This window comes from Schistocerca piceifrons, chromosome X (genome assembly GCF_021461385.2).
Source record: "Schistocerca piceifrons isolate TAMUIC-IGC-003096 chromosome X, iqSchPice1.1, whole genome shotgun sequence".
Classification (NCBI taxonomy): Eukaryota; Metazoa; Arthropoda; class Insecta; order Orthoptera; family Acrididae; genus Schistocerca; species Schistocerca piceifrons.
In genome coordinates this window covers 834856087-834872598 of record NC_060149.1, presented here as the reverse complement: position 1 = coordinate 834872598, position 16512 = coordinate 834856087, and positions in this window count along the sequence as shown.

Sequence of the window (16512 nt, the reverse complement as noted above, 5' to 3'; positions counted from 1 at the left end):
TGACGTCCTCCCTCATGATGGAATGATCAGCTCTGAAGTTGGATTGTTCTTCCTCATCCACCCTACAGTCCGCATCTCGCACCTTCTGACTTCCATCTGTTTAGCCCAATGAAGCATGCCCTCCGCTGGAGGCAGTACGTGGATGATGGGGAGGTTACTGATGCAGGAAGGCGTTGGCACCGACGTCGACCAGTAGCATGCGGACAAACAGGCCCTCCTAGTAATGTAGTGTAAGACCGTCGTATTGAACGGAGATTATGTTGAAAATTAGGATATTGTAGCCAAAGAGGGGCAATAATATTGTGTACTGGAGTCCTCAATATAACCAATCTGCTTTGAGAAAAAAATATGTTGCGTTACTTATTCAGCACCCCTCGTTCTTAACCCTTTCAGACTTGAATTTTTTTCCGGAGTACGGAAACTTTTTCTTTATGCTTTAATGCTCTTGTCTGATTTTTTAATGATTTTAGATGCAAGATTTGTACGAACATATATACCTGTTTTCAATCTATAATTTGCACACTTTGCTTATTTTTATGGATAAGATAATTATTTTTGAAAAAACTCACTGTTGTGATAAATACACTGATAACTCAATAATTACCATGCAAAATAACAATAGTAATATTCAATTATACAGCGGAGTATAACTAACCAACAACTTCCGTGAATTCTGGCGGTCACAAACTGCTGCTTCACTGTTCCACTCACTTGATATTTTTACAGTGATGCCAAACAGGTGGGAGCACTTGTACATGATGTAAAGACTGAACATTCACAGATGCGTACATGAGGTTTCCATTCAGAAAAATTCTTCTGTTGCAGCTAATATACTCTAAAAATTAGCCGGCCGGTGTGGCCGTGCGGTTAAAGGCGCTTCAGTCTGGAACCGCGTGACCGCTACGGTCGCAGGTTCGAATCCTGCCTCGGGCATGGATGTGTGTGATGTCCTTAGGTTAGTTAGGTTTAATTAGTTCTGAGTTCTAGGCGACTGATGACATCAGAAATTAAGTCGCATAGTGCTCAGAGCCATTTTTAAACTCTAAAAATTAATGAACACAATTTAGCCAGTGTGTCGGAAAGGGTGAAGTGCCTGTAACGCAGGAAGTGCAAGACTTCTTGGCACTAGACTTTAACGTGGCTGTTGTCGCAATACCAACCGCTGATAGCTCTAGGTGAGCCCGGCTGCACGTGGCTCATGTTGTCAACAGCCGCAGGCAGCGGCGAAAGCAGTTCACGAGTGGCCAGCCTGTTTGTCTGCAAATCCAAGGGCTCCTAAAGCTTGTGTTAAGTATTACGTAACGCATGGCAGCAAACATTGCTTCTTCCGCCACGCCGAATGCTGAACTTCCGTAAGTCACGACACACACAGAAAGTGTGCCTGCATAGCTAGAATTGAGGAAATGGAATCCAGTATGCTCTCACATTCTGAATCCTCACCAGCTCTTCCTAAAAATACTCAAAGAAACATAGGCGCTAGTGTATGAATCACAAATCTACTGGCCCAGAGAAAATTTTGCTCAAATGAATCAGTTCTCCTCAAGTACAGGAACAGCAAAACAAGCAAAACACTCCGACACTCACACATCAGACAAGGACAAACTTTCGAAAGCCAGAACAGACAATCATATTCAGAGGAATAATCGCAAACTGTTCGTCTCTTTACGTATTTGCAATCAAACAGTACCGTTTTATTTAGACGCTGTTGCTTCAGTCATCACATTAAGTAATCAAAATAAAGAGGGTGTTTTGTTTTTTTGACTTGAGACAACTCAGTGTCTCAAAAGCGACGCATGGCACGCAGGGTGGGCAGCGTCAACTTTGTATTTTCAAATGCGAATGCTCTATTTTATTGCATATTCGGATTCTAAGCAAAAAATACTTGTGGTTTACTCAAACCATTGTTTTCCATTCGTGGTAGATGGCACTATAATCGACAGCTATCAGGTATGCCTGTTTTTGTAGTTAAGAATCCACACCTTTGATTCTACATTGCATTTACGATGTATGTGTAAATACTTGTGTTCTAACGATTGATATTTACGTTCGAAATCTACTTTAGTGCTGCAAATTTTATTTTACATTACCATACGGTTGGCTGTTTCTACGTCTGGTTAGAAGCTATGTTTAGTGTGATCCAGGAACAGCGATGTGCACGTTATAGTTTTCTGTTCCTATCGGGATGCTCGATATCTGTGAGTCCCTCTGCTTCTCATCGTTGGGGTGTTTGATTTCGGTGAGTACCCTTGCCTCTCACCATAGGATTGCTTGACTTCAATGCGTCTCCTTGCCTCTCACCGTAGGAGTGCTTGATTTCAGTGAGTCTCCTTGCCTCTCACCATAGGATTGCTTGACTACAGTGCGTCTCCTTGCCTCTCACCGTAGGAGTGCTTGATTTCAGTGAGTCTCCTTGCCTCTCACCATAGGATTGCTTGACTTCAGTGCGTCTCCTTGCCTCCCACCGTAGGAGTGCTTGATTTCAGTGAGTCTCCTTGCCTCTCACCATAGGATTGCTTGACTTCAGTGCGTCTCCTTGCCTCTCACCGTAGGAGTGCTTGATTTCAGTGAGTCTCCTTGCCTCTCACCATAGGATTGCTTGACTTCAGTGCGTCTCCTTGCCTCTCACCGTAGGAGTGCTTGATTTCAGTGAGTCTCCTTGCCTCTCACCATAGGATTGCTTGACTTCAGTGCGTCTCCTTGCCTCTCACCGTAGGAGTGCTTGATTTCAGTGAGTCTCCTTGCCTCTCACCATAGGATTGCTTGACTTCAGTGCGTCTCCTTGCCTCTCACCGTAGGAGTGCTTGATTTCAGTGAGTCTCCTTGCCTCTCACCATAGGATTGCTTGACTTCAGTGCGTCTCCTTGCCTCTCACCGTAGGAGTGCTTGATTTCAGTGAGTCTCCTTGCCTCTCACCATAGGATTGCTTGACTTCAGTGCGTCTCCTTGCCTCTCACCGTAGGAGTGCTTGATTTCAGTGAGTCTCCTTGCCTCTCACCATAGGATTGCTTGACTTCAGTGCGTCTCCTTGCCTCTCACCATAGGAGTGCTTGATTTCAGTGAGTCTCCTTGCCTCTCACCATAGGATTGCTTGACTTCGGTGCGTCTCCCTGCCTCTCACCATAGGAGTGTTGATTTCAGTGAGTCTCCTTGCCTCTCACCATAGGATTGCTTGACTTCAGTGCGTCTCCTTGCCTCTCACCGTAGGAGTGCTTGATTTCAGTGAGTCTCCTTGCCTCTCACCATAGGCGTGCTTGATATCGATGAGTCCTCTTGCCTGTCACCGTTGAGCTGCTCGATTTCAGCTAAGCATCCATGGAAGGTGCGCCTGTAACTATCGCTTCACGGACGTTTTACCTCATTACAACAGTTGTGGTTTGTATTCCGCCAGTTGCCACTCAGTGGCCAGTGAGGGAGTTACGGCGGTTGGATGGAAACGCACACTGAAATAGTCACCCTGATGGCAGGGTTCGAGGGCTGCCACCATAATCAAGCATTCCGATTGTTGATCGTCCACAGTCAACCCCATAGGAAACAGAAAACTACGTCACCATACAAGTAGCTTATTCACCAGGAATGTGGACCTACTTTTGCTCGGTGTGGTGCAGTAACTCGACGTGCCATCGGCTCAACAAGTTGTTGGAAATCCCCTACAGAAATATTGAGCCATACCGCCTCTGTAACCGCCCATAACTGCGAAAGTATTGACGGTGTAGGATATTGTACACGAACTGACCTCTCAATTATGTCCTACAAATGTTCGATTGGATTCGGGTGGCTAAATCATTTGCTCGAACTCTCCAGAATGGTCTACAAAACAATCGTCAACAATTTTAGCCTGGTGACATGTTTGGGAACATAAAGTCCATGAATGGCTGCAGATGATCTCCATTAGACGAAAATAACCATCTCCAATCAATAATCTGTTCAGTTGGACCAGAGGACCCAGTCCATTCCATGTAAACACAGTCTACACATTATGTAGCCACCAACAGCTTGCACAGTGTTCTGTTGAAAACTCGGGTCCATGGCTTCTGCGTTTGCGCCACACTCCAACTACAATTATGAAGCCACCACCAGCTGCACAGTGTTTTGTTGACAACTTGGGTCCATGGCTTCGTGGGTTTGCGTCACATTCGAACCCTGCCATCAGCTCTTACCAACTGAAATTAAGCCACAGTTTTCCAGTGGTCTAGGGTCCAACCGACATGGTCACGAGGCCAGGAAAGGCGCTGCAGGCGATGTCGCGCTGTCGGCAAAGACACTTGTGTCGGTCGTCTGCTACCATAGCACATTAACACAAAATTTCGTCGCACTGTCTTAACGGTTACGTTGGTCGTACATCCCACATTGATTCCTGCTATTAATTCACGCACGGTTGCTTGTCTGTTAGCACTGACAGCTCTACACAAATACGATACTGCAATGCCTGTGTTATGAAGCAGTACGATGTATGTTTGCATGTCAGAAGGAAACTTACAATGTACCTTTGAATAACACAGGCACTGCAATATCGTATTTATATGTTGACACCGGGCAAGCGACTTTCAATTAAAATGTCTCCCCTGTATGGGAGTATACATAATGAATGTACGAATGCAGGTTGTAGATATATGGTTGACGACATATGGAAGTTTGGGTCTGGTCGTGCTTCGTGCTCGGATAGCCTAACGGTCGCCGGCACGGTAGCTCAGCGTGTTCGAGCAGAGGGTTAACTGCACTCAGTAATAAAAAAACTGAGTGAATGGATGAACTATGAACTTGAACGGGTATCATGAGACGTCCGCCCCGAACAAATGCAACTGACAGTTACGAACAAAATGAGATGATTTAAAAGCATTGGTAAAGCGACCGCTCGCGGTAAGCCGGAAATCCGGTTTCGAGTCCCGCTGCGCCACAAATTTTCATTGCCATAATTACTTTATACAGCTCATGGTTGTCCAGATTCGCATCTGCAAATACATTTCATGTATACTTTACGCACACGCCGCCGCTCTCGGTCGTCGGCCACTGCGTTGTCCGTGGTGAGAGGCAATGCCTGAGATTCGATATTCTCGGCACACTTTGACTCTGTGGATCTCGGAAAATTGAAGTCCCTAACAATTTCCAAAATGGAACGTTCCACGCATCTAGCTCAAACTATCACTCCGCGTTCAAAGTCTGTTTATTCCCGTCTTGCGGCAATAATCACGTCGAAAACCTTTTTACACGTATCGACCGAGTACAAATGACAGCTCCGCCAATGCACTGCCCGTTTATACCTTGTTATGCGATACTACCGCTATTTTTATATGTGCAAATCGTTATCGCATGACTTTTGTCTCCTCAATGTATTTGTACTATACACTCCTATTTGTGGCAAATGGTTCAAATGGCTCTGAGCACTATGGGACTTAACTTCTGAGGTCATCAGTCCCTAGAACTTAGAAATACTTAACCTTACTAACCTAAGGACATCACACACATCGATGCCCGAGGCTTTGCGGGCCGGTGTGGCCGATCGGTTCTAGGCGCTTTAGTCTGGAACCGCAAGACCGCTACGGTCGCAGGTTCGAATCCTGCCTCGGGCATGGATGTGTGTGATGTCCTTAGGTTAGTTCGGTTTAAGTAGTTCTAAGTTGTAGGGGACTGATGACCCTCAGATATTAAGTCCCATGGTGCTCAGAGCCATTTGAACCATTTGAACCATGCCCGAGGCAGGATCCGGACCTGCGACCGTAGCGGTCGCGTGGTTCCAGACTGTAGCGCCTAGAACCGCTCGGCCACCCCGGCCGACCCCATTGTAACATTCAGCTAACGTTTGACCATCAATATCAATCGTTGGAACACAAAGATTTACATTTACATACATCGTAAATGAAATCTAGAATCAAATGCATCGGTTTTTAATAACAAAAATTGAACGCTTGATATTTGATATTTGTCGATTACACCGTCATCTACCACAAATAAAAAACAATGGTTTGTGTAAACCGTAAGTTTTTTTGACTTAGAATCCGAATATGCCACCAAAATTGGTAGTTCCCATTTGAAAGCACCAAGTTGATCCCGTCCACGCAGGAGGCGTGATTAAGAAGTGGCGAGTTGTAGCAGAGACAGATGTTCGCGCTACTAATATTAACTTTTCACCTAGAACTTTTTTTTCATACGATGTGTCATTTTAGAGGTATTTAGTTGTCTCAGGTTAAAACAAACACTTACAGTCAACCGTGGCGAAAGTATCTCTGTTCTCGGGAAGGGCACTTTGTAAGCAGAATTCAGAAAGAGAAAACTTAGTGCAATTCACGTTACACTGGGGTCCCATTATTTTTTGCGCAGATGCATTTGATTTATTTGATGATGCGGTCATCAGCGCCCGGACAAAGTCCCAATTTTTACAAAGTCCATTTTCTTTTCACAATCGAATCTAGTCACTCTCATAAGTGATGATGATAATGAAGACAACACAAACACCCAGTCCCTGGCCGGAGAAAATCCCCAACCCGGCCGGGTATCGAACCTGGGATCCCATGATCCAGAGGCAGCAAAGCTAGTCCCTAGACCACGAGCTGCGGACTTGATTTGTTTGGTTTAGATATTCAAGACAATGGGCATGCTATGGATACTCAAGTTTCCCATTACAGCATTCATCAACTGTATGAAAAGTATGGACACTTTTCAATGGCACGTTGGGACACACAAAGAATTTTCAAGCGCACAGACGCTTAAGGAGAACGTACAATCAAAATTTTACCTCAAGTCATTCGTGATGGAGTTGCTTCTGAACTCGACAAGAGTGGAATAAATCGGAATCTTGAAACCTATTTCTGAAAGTCAGTGGCAATCGCTACTTTTAATCACAAGAAAATGTAACGGAGAAATGAGACTACATGTAGATTTTAACTCTACGTTTAACACTCAGATGATTGTTGATTGTTTTCCTCTTCTACGTATCGAGGAGGTTGTGGATCACCTATCAGGTGAACGATTCTTTCCTAAAGCTGATTTAGCTGATATTTACCTTCAACCTTCTCTGGATGACGATAAGAAACAAAAATTTTGGTGGTCAATACGCACGTCGGCTTGTATCAGTACCAGAGCCTTCCCCTCGGAAGCGCATCTGCTCGTTCGCTGTTTCGACGTTTTCTTAAACAACTGACGTCGAGAGTTCCGTCCTGTTCAAATTACTTGGATGACATTATTGGGCCGGCCCGGGTGGCCGAGCGGTTCTAGGCGCTACAGTCTGGAACCGCGTGACCGCTACGGTCGCAAAAAAATGGTTCAAATGGCTCTGAGCACTATGAGACTTAACTTCTGAGGTCATCAGCCCCTAGAACTTAGAACTACTTAAACCTAACTAACCTAAGGACATCACACACATCCATGCCCGAGGCAGGATTTGAACCCGCGACCGTAGCGGTCGCGCGATTCCAGTCTGAAGTGCCTAGAGCCGCTCGGCCACCCCGGCCGGCCCCTGAATGACACTCTGCAGTCTTTGCGGCAGCAGTGGAAACTGCTCTGTCTTCCCTTCGCTCCCGTGTGCGACAATGACAGGCGCTGGGCGTTCCCTTTACGGTCCGCGCTTTGGAACGACTACCTCCGCTTCTTGAGGCAGCTCCCTGCCAGCAGTAATTCAAGTGAGTATGGCGTCGAGGAAGGCGACACGCTACGCGGACAGAGTACAAACTCTCCACGCATCTACTCACTCTGCGAACGTGGGTGCGGCCACCACGCACAGAGAGACGATGGTAGCACCTCTGATGTGCTTGATGGCTTTCCAGAGTGTGCTCCCCCTCGATTAGCAGCGTCAGATGTTGGAAGAACCTCTACAAGAGGCGACGGTAGCACCTGTAATGTGTCCAACGACTTTCTACAGCGTGCCGCCATCCAAGCAGCTGTTCCATCTGCGGACGGGTCGAAGGTACCGCACGCCCGCCAAGTTGTTCGGAAGCTACCTGTATTAATTGCAGCGCCTTCACATGCAGTCGCCAGAACATTGGACGTTGGGGGACGGCAGACAGCTCGCCCCAACCAAGAATATGGTGCCGCGGACTGGATCGCGGTCTCACACGCTTCTGCACCTGTATAACAATCTGAAGTTGATTATGCAGCGCCAACATATCATCTCCGATGACATTTGATGACTGGGTGTACCTGTGTCACATGTGGCCCTGATAAATCATACCTCAGCAATAGAACATTTCACGTCAAATCCGACGGAGGAGTCTCGACAGCGCGACAAATCAGGGCGGGAGTGCCTCAGGGCTCTGTACTCGGGCCCCTACTACACAGTCTATGCACCACCCGTACTCCGAAAACCTTCATACTTGATACCATGATACTTCAGACTAGGCATTATCAATGCTCAAGCTACGCGAAACTAGGTCTAGAGAGACTTTCAGAAGTCAAGTGTGTGCGTATGATAGCCTTCTCCCCCCCCCCCCCCCCCCCCCATGCTAGCTGATATCATTGTTCTGTACATCTACGCGAGTTTCAATTTTGCGAGAGGAAACACGGTTCACCTGGGGAGTACCGTCATAGCCAGGCTTTCCTGTGGCATTTGCAAACGTCTTTCCCGCCTGTATTTTACTAGACACGTGAGATTTATTTTCCGCGCCGCCTCGCCTAAATACAGCGCAGCCACGGTAACATGCAACATGCTTTTGTGGACAGTTTCAGCATTTCGGTTTGTTAGTCCGCGGTAAGGGGCATTCACCGCCTGCGTGGTTTCCGGCACATTTAACGCAGTGGATGGACAACGTGCAAAATCTAGCCACGTGGTCGAGACACTGGCAGTTAAAGCACTGTACCCTACATCGCTCCCCACACGGTTTTTCTACTTCTACTCTTACATTCGCAACGAAGTCAACTTGGAAAATTTTCCTGTTCGCTATATTGTACTGAAGCACCACGCAGAACGGAGGCTGTTCTTTGTGGGTTTTAGGAGATTTCATTTTAGTGGCGGAACGTACGTAGAAGCCTAAAAAACCCAGTTCATCATGTAGGTGACCTGGCTTCATATTGAAAAGCAGCTTCCGAAACACTACCTTAATCAATTTCATCGGCTCTGAGACGTACGTAAGATGTGTAGTTTTTCGTCCGTGACCGATTTCATCATTGCTTCGTAATCGTCTTTGGAGCCCATGATAACTTTGTAAATCTCGCGTCCGGCAAGACGAACGGAAAAATTATTCTGCACAACAGATTTTCTTTTAAGTTGGAGGGGTTTGTGGTCCTCTTTTCAGTTAATAACTACCGACGGTGGAGATGGCAAGCTTTCTCCTTGCTCGGCCGGTGCGGATACGTCCATGTCGGTTGTTGCAGCTTCACTGCCATTATCGTTCAGGCTAGAGTAACGGTTATCGGTTTCAACTTGTTACGTTGGCGCGTTAAGAGTAATTGCCCTCGCCGCTCGCGGTATGGTTGAGGTTTGGCCTCATGAAACCGTCTTCATCAGGCATTTCCCGCGTTTGCTGTGCTCTAGTGCCTTTCTCGGAAGCTTTACTAAGAGCTCTCGCTCGCGGCCTCGCTGCAGCAGAACATTTGGTGTGTTTGGAAACCTCGCTCACGTCAGCACGGCGCTTCCTTGAATTTATTTCGGTTTCCATATCTACGTCGGATGGCTTGGTAGCGGGAGTAATTCTCATCACAATGGCCAGGTTTGCTTCCAAGATCTGAGAGTTGTCTGTGCTCGCGTTTGAAGTGCTCGGAGATGTTTTGTTTGCATATCATTATTTGTTTATGGTTCATTTAAATTGTTATAATTTTTTTGTTTAAAATTTTGGAATATTGGTACTATATTTTCTTTAGATATAAAGTAAGCTGTGCTATACTGGTGTTTGAAATTCTTTACATTGTACGTGAGTAATGTATATAAAATTCAATGTAAATTGTTTATTACATCAAATAATTTGCTGATGACATTTTGTATTTAAAATATTTGTGTGTACAAATTGTTCATGTTGATGTAAATTTGACAATTTAAGAAATGGTCACGCTTAGGAATAGTGTAAGAAATAGGTGTTATGGCAAAGTCAGTGTGCTTTTGTTTGAAACGAAAGTGGCTTTGGGAAGTAGCAAACGTGGCAAGGGCGAAATAGCGCGCTACCTAGAGCTAGCGCGGGAAGGAGGTCACACAGTCTGTAGGCAGCAGTGATTGAGGCAACACCTTTGCGGAATAGGAGAAGCTTTGCCTGCAAATTTCCACAAAAATACATCGGATGAAGATTGCAAACGGTTTACGGCATAGCTGCGAGTTGTTGGGCTTCTGTATATAAAACTGAACGACGCCAAGAAGAGAAATCGAGCCCATACAGCAAGATACTTGCAGGCCGTACTGTGGGTAGTGTAGCCGTCATAATAAGTCTACAGCCACCAGACAAGATTTTTTTTGTATTTTTGGTTTCGTACAGCGGTTTTTAATAATCATTCTTGAACTTCTAAGAAACTGGTTCATCCTGATATTTCACCCTAATCATACACACATCAAAAAAAGTTTTGCATCGCCGCGAGTTCCGGGACCTGTACAAAAAATTGGAATAGAGATCAACATAAACATCATGTCCGCCCTTTTTATTGCTCATCAAAACCACACATTGCATGTTGTACCACCATACAGCGAGACCTTCAGAGGTGGCGGTCCAGATTGCTGTACACACCGGTACCTCTAATAACCAGTAGCACGTCCTCTTGCATTGATGTGTGCCTGTATTCATCGTGGCATACTATCCACAAGTTCATCAAGGCACTGTTGGTCCAGATTGTCCCACTCCTCAAAGGCGATTCGGAGTAGATCCCTCAGAGTGGGCCCGCATCTCGTGGTCGTGCGGTAGCGTTCTCGCTTCCCACGCCCGGGTTCCCGGGTTCGATTCCCGGCGGGGTCATGGATTTTCTCTGCCTCGTGATGGCTGGGTGTTGTGTGCTGTCCTTACGTTAGTTAGGTTTAAGTAGTTCTAAGTTCTAGGGGACTGATGACCATAGATGTTAAGTCCCATAGTGCTCAGAGCCATTTGAACCATTTTTTTAACCTCAGAGTGGTTGGAAGGTTACATGGTCCATAAACAGCAATTTTCAATCTATCCCAGGCATGTTCGATAGGGTTCATGACTGGGGAACATACTGGCAACTCTAGTCGGGCAATGTCGTTATCCTGAAGGAGGTCATTCACAAGATGTGCACTATGGGGGCGCGAATTGTCGTCCATGAAGACAAATCCTCGCCAAATTCCTGCCGATATGGTTGCACTATCGGTCGGAGGATGGCATTCACGTATCGTACAGCCGTTACGGCGCCTTCCACAACCACCAGCGGCGTACGTCGGCCCCACATAATGCCACTCCAAAACAGCAGGGCAACTCCACCTTGTTGCACTCGCTGGACAGTGTGTCTAAGGCGTTCAGCCTGAGCGGGTTGCCTCCAAACACATCACCGACGATTGTCTGGTTGGAGGCATATGCGACACTCATCGGTAAAGAGAACGTGATGCCAATCCTGCTTGAAATCAGTGGAGAAAGTTGAAAATTTAGTGCCAGATCGGGTTTTCAACCCTGATCTTCTGCTTACTTGGCAGATCCTCTGATCATTAAGCCATCTGGACTCAGTGGTCAGTCCAACTGCACAGACTCCCGTTAGACCCAAATTCTCAGCCGGCCGGAGTGGCCGTGCGGTTCTAGGCGCTGCAGTCTGGAACCGAGCGACCGCTACGGTCGTAGGTTCGAATCCTGTCTCGGGCATGGATGTGTGTGATGACCTTAGGTTAGTTACGTTTAATTAGTTCTAAGTTCTAGGCGACTGATGACCTCAGAAGTTAAGTCGCATAGTGCTCAGAGCCATTTGAACCATTTGAACCCAAATTCTCAACTTATCCATACACTACTGTTATAGTGCCCCTCATTACTAGCGGCCTAGTGTGCACCTGCACTGAAGAGATCATTGGCCGTCTCACCTTAATTTTATATACTGAAGCGCCCAATAAATTGGTACAGGCATGTATTCAAATACAGAGATATGTAAACAGGCATATACGGCGCTGCGGTCGGCAACGCCTATATAAGACAACAGTGTCTAGCGCAGTTGTTAGATTTGTTACTGCTTCTACAATGACAGGTTAGCAAGATTTAAGTGAGTTTGAACGTAGTGTTATAGTCGGCGCACGAGCGATGGGACACAGCATCTCCGAGGTAGATATGAAGTGGGGATTTTCCCGTACGACCATTTCACAAGTGTACCGTGAATATTAGGAATCCGGTAAAACATCGCATCTCTGACATCGCTGCTGCCAGAAAATGATCCTGCAAGAACGGGAACAACGACGACTGAGGAGAATCGTTCAACGTGACAGATGTGCAGCCCTTCTGCAAATTGCTGCAGATTTCATTGTTGAGCCATCAAAAAATGTCAGCGTGCGAACCATTCAACGAAACATCATCGATATGGGCTTTCGGAGCCGAAGGCCCACTCATGTACCCTTGGTGACTGCACGACATAAAGCTTTATGCCTCGCCTGGGCCCGTCAATACCGACATTGAACCATTGATGACTGGAAACGCTGGCTGGTCGGACGATTCTCGTTTCAAATTGTATCAAGCGGATAGACCTGTACGGGTATGGAGACAACCTCATGAATCCATAGACCCTGCGTGTCCTGTCCATTGGGCATTCCGAAGGACTTGGGCAATTCCAGTAGGACAATGCGACACCCCACACGTCCAGAATTGTTACAGAGTGGCTCCAGCAACACTCTTCCGAGTTTAAACACTTCCGCTGGCCACCAAACTCCCCAAACAAGAACATTATTGAGCATATCTGGGATGCCTTGCAACGTGCTGTTCAGAAGAGATCTTCACCCCCTCGTACTCCTATGGATTTATGGACAAACCTGCAGGATTCATGGTGTCAGTTACCTCCAGCAGTACGTCAGACGTTAGTCGAGTCCATGCCACGTCCTGTTGCCCCACTTCTGCGTGCTCCCGGGATTCCTACACGATATTAGGCAGATGTACCAGTTTATTTGGCTCTTCAGTGTATAAGTGGATAACAGACACCACTTGTATATGTAAAAAGAAAAGTGTAATAAAGTCCTCAGAAATTGTAATAAAAACCTAATTTACAGTGTAACTTGAACCTTATCTTTTGCATTTTATTATAGTAGACACAGAAGTCATAAATATTCACTGTTACTGAAATATTTGAAAAATAAAAACCTGTGTCATTGGCCCAATCAATGCGACTGATTTCGTCCATTAGGCTAAGCAGTTTCCACGTATGGGAAATAGTTTAATAGCTGTTAAATTTTTTCAGAAATCTAAGTAAGTGTCAATAAATTTCATATATTTTTTTATTTTAGGAGTTTCTGTGGTGTCACCGCCAGACACCACACTTGCTAGGTGGTAGCCTTTAAATCGGCCGCGGTCCGTTAGAATACGTCGGACCAGCGTGTCGCCACTATCAGTGATTGCAGACCGAGCGCCGCCACACGGCAGGTCTAGAGAGACTTCCTAGCACTCGCCCCAGTTGTACAGCCGACTTTGCTAGCGATGGTTCACTGACAAATTACGTTCTCATTTGCCGAGACGATAGTTAGCATAGCCTTCAGCTACGTCATTTGCTGCGACCTAGCAAGGCGCCATTATCAGTTGCTATTTATCTTGTGATGCATGTACCGTCAGACCTATGTTCACCAATTATGGATTAAAGTTAAGGATTCCAGCAGCTACGTACTTTTTTTGCTAGTATAATTACTTTACCTGTTCCAGACCTCACGCCAGCCTGCGTGAGCTTAAACGCGTGCCTTTCGGCTACCTCCTAGTGGCTTGGCTGTCTTGCCAAGTCACAACAGTTTCTTTGTCATCTAAATCCATATAACACGTATTCGAAATCAACGTGGCTAAAAGTAGAAATGTCACCTTCGAAAATAAAAAGAAACACATCTGAGTGATTATGAAAACATTTACATGGTATTAGAAAACATACAACGAGAGCCATTACTTAAATTTTGTTTATAGCTGCCTACCTAGGCCTAGCTTTAGACAAAATTCGAGGTGGCTGATTGAAGGCAACTGCATTGAAACGCTTAACAATACCTAGTCTCCGTCCACAGCACATAACTTTATGTTGTGAACATGGGAGAATGATGTGAACTGGTCCTACTTTCGATTGAGGGCTGCAGAAATTTAATCACTATAACGATATCAGTACGACGTCTCAGTCACGAAAACTACTCAGTCTACAAGAACGTACTCCTACCTTTCTTTAGCGCGCAGGATTAGCCGAGCGGTCTTAGGCGCTGCAGTCATGGACTGTGCTGCTGGTCCCGGCAGAGGTTCGAGTCCTCCCTCGGGCATGGGTGTGTGTGTTTGTCCTTAGAATAATTTAGGTTAAGTAGTGTGTAAGCTTAGGGACTGATGACCTTAGCAGTTAAGTCCCATAAGATTTCACACACATTTGAACCTTTCTTTCACTATGGCTTTGTGTCTTCGTAGAACAACTAACAACGAAGATGGCGAATCTTTGGCAGCATGGGGTACACTTAATGACTGGTAGTCTGCGTCTATTGTCAATGTCCACAGAGATATCGAGTCTGCCTATCGAAGGGGCCGGCCCACCGATAGCAACCTTCCCCTACACACTAGGACAACGGAGCTCGTTGGAGGGCCCTGCCCACTATACTCCAAACGTTATATCGTCGAGCTACCACTATGGTGTAAAGGTGTCGCGGATGACTACCAAGAGCGTTCTACTATACAAAGAAACGGCACCCCAGACCGTCGCTCCCGTTATTGGGCCATATGGCTGGCAATCACACTGCTGTCCTGGGAATCTCCAGACACGTCTGTGCTCATGTCATTGACTAGAGTAGAACGGTTTTCAGTGATGAGACCCGCTTCGAACTGGGCCCCAATGACCAGCGAGGACTTCTCTGGAGACTCCCCAGAGATCAGTGGGGTGTCAACCTGACAGTCATCCCTCATATGACCCAGCAATCGGGGGTGATGGTCTCGGGTGCCGTTTGTTTGGATAGTAGCACCGCTTTAGTTGTCATCCGCGACACCTTTACACCACAGCGGTAGCTCGGCGACGCTGTACGCCCCATTTGTTATCATACAAGGCAAGCAATCCTGGGTTTACATTTCAGCGAGAAAATATCCGTTTGCACACGACGAGAGTTTCTACTGGTTGTCATTGTGCTTGCCAGACCCTTCCTTGGCCGGAAAGGTCGCCGGATCTCTCCCCATTTGAGAACGTTAGGAAGGTTATGGGAAGGAGCCCCCAACGAGATCCGGATTTTAACGGTCTAACGCTTCAATTGGATGGTTCAAATGGCTCTGAACACTATGGGACTTAAATTCTAAGGTCATCAGTCCCCTAGAACTTAGAACTACTTAAACCTAACTAACCTAAGGGCATCACACACATCCATGCGCGAGGAAGGATTCGAACCTGCGACCGTAGCGGTCACGCGGTTCCAGACTGTAGTGCCTAGAACCGCTCGGCCACCCCGGCCGGCGCCAATTGGACTGCTTGCATAAGGGCCAGAGGTGGATCAACGCGATACTGACTTGCTCAGTTTGTGTAGCTCTTTCCATTGAATAAGTCATCCAATTTTTCTCAAATTACAATCATTGTTAGTCTCTACACGTACATCACATCTTCCGCTTGTTGTCTTATAGCATATGCAGTATATCCGTAGGTGTGGCTGCCTTGATAATTTCAATGTTAATGAAGAAAATAATCTGAGCCTCTTGCGAGAATACAGGAACCACTGCGAGCACATAGGTGAATGGACACTGGACGTTACTAGCGTGTGACGAGTTGAGAATTTAGGTTGAGCGGGAAGCGTGTCCCGACGACCGAGGAGGCTGAGGCAACCGCTCACGTTAAGCGGCCGATTCTGGTTCGAGTCCTGATCTGGCACAAATTCTCAACTTCCACCATCAAATTATTTCGACGTCCGGTTATGGTTGGCATCGGCTTTTCCCTCGAAATTTGATATTTTTGTCACCCAATAATGCTGTGCCTCTTCTGTCTGACATTTCATATATGTACGTAGTATATCTGAGGTATGATTGTCTTGATAACTTCAACGTGGATGCACAACAGGGTCTGACCGTATTGCGAGAATACAGGACTTGATGTGCGCAGGTAGGTGAGTAGATAGTGGACGATACGAGCGTGTGACAAGTTGAGAGTTTGAGTCGCACGGGAAGCGTGTTCGGATGGCGGAGGTTGTTGAGACAATTGCTCTTTTGAAGCAAGAGATCCGCGTTTGAGTCCCGCACAGGCATCAACTCTCAGCTTCCCTCATCGAATTATTTTGATACTCGATTGCAGCTGGCGTCGGTCTTTCCTTCGAAATTTAATATTTCTGGATATACAAAAAGCCTTTTTCTGTTTTGACCATAAAATCTATCAAAGAAGCTGAAATCAGTAGGAACAAAATAAGTAACAAATGACTGATTCAAATCATATATAAAAAACTAAGGTTCATTGTGACAGAAATAGCACAAGCCTTAAAATGGTGAAAAGTTTGTCATATAC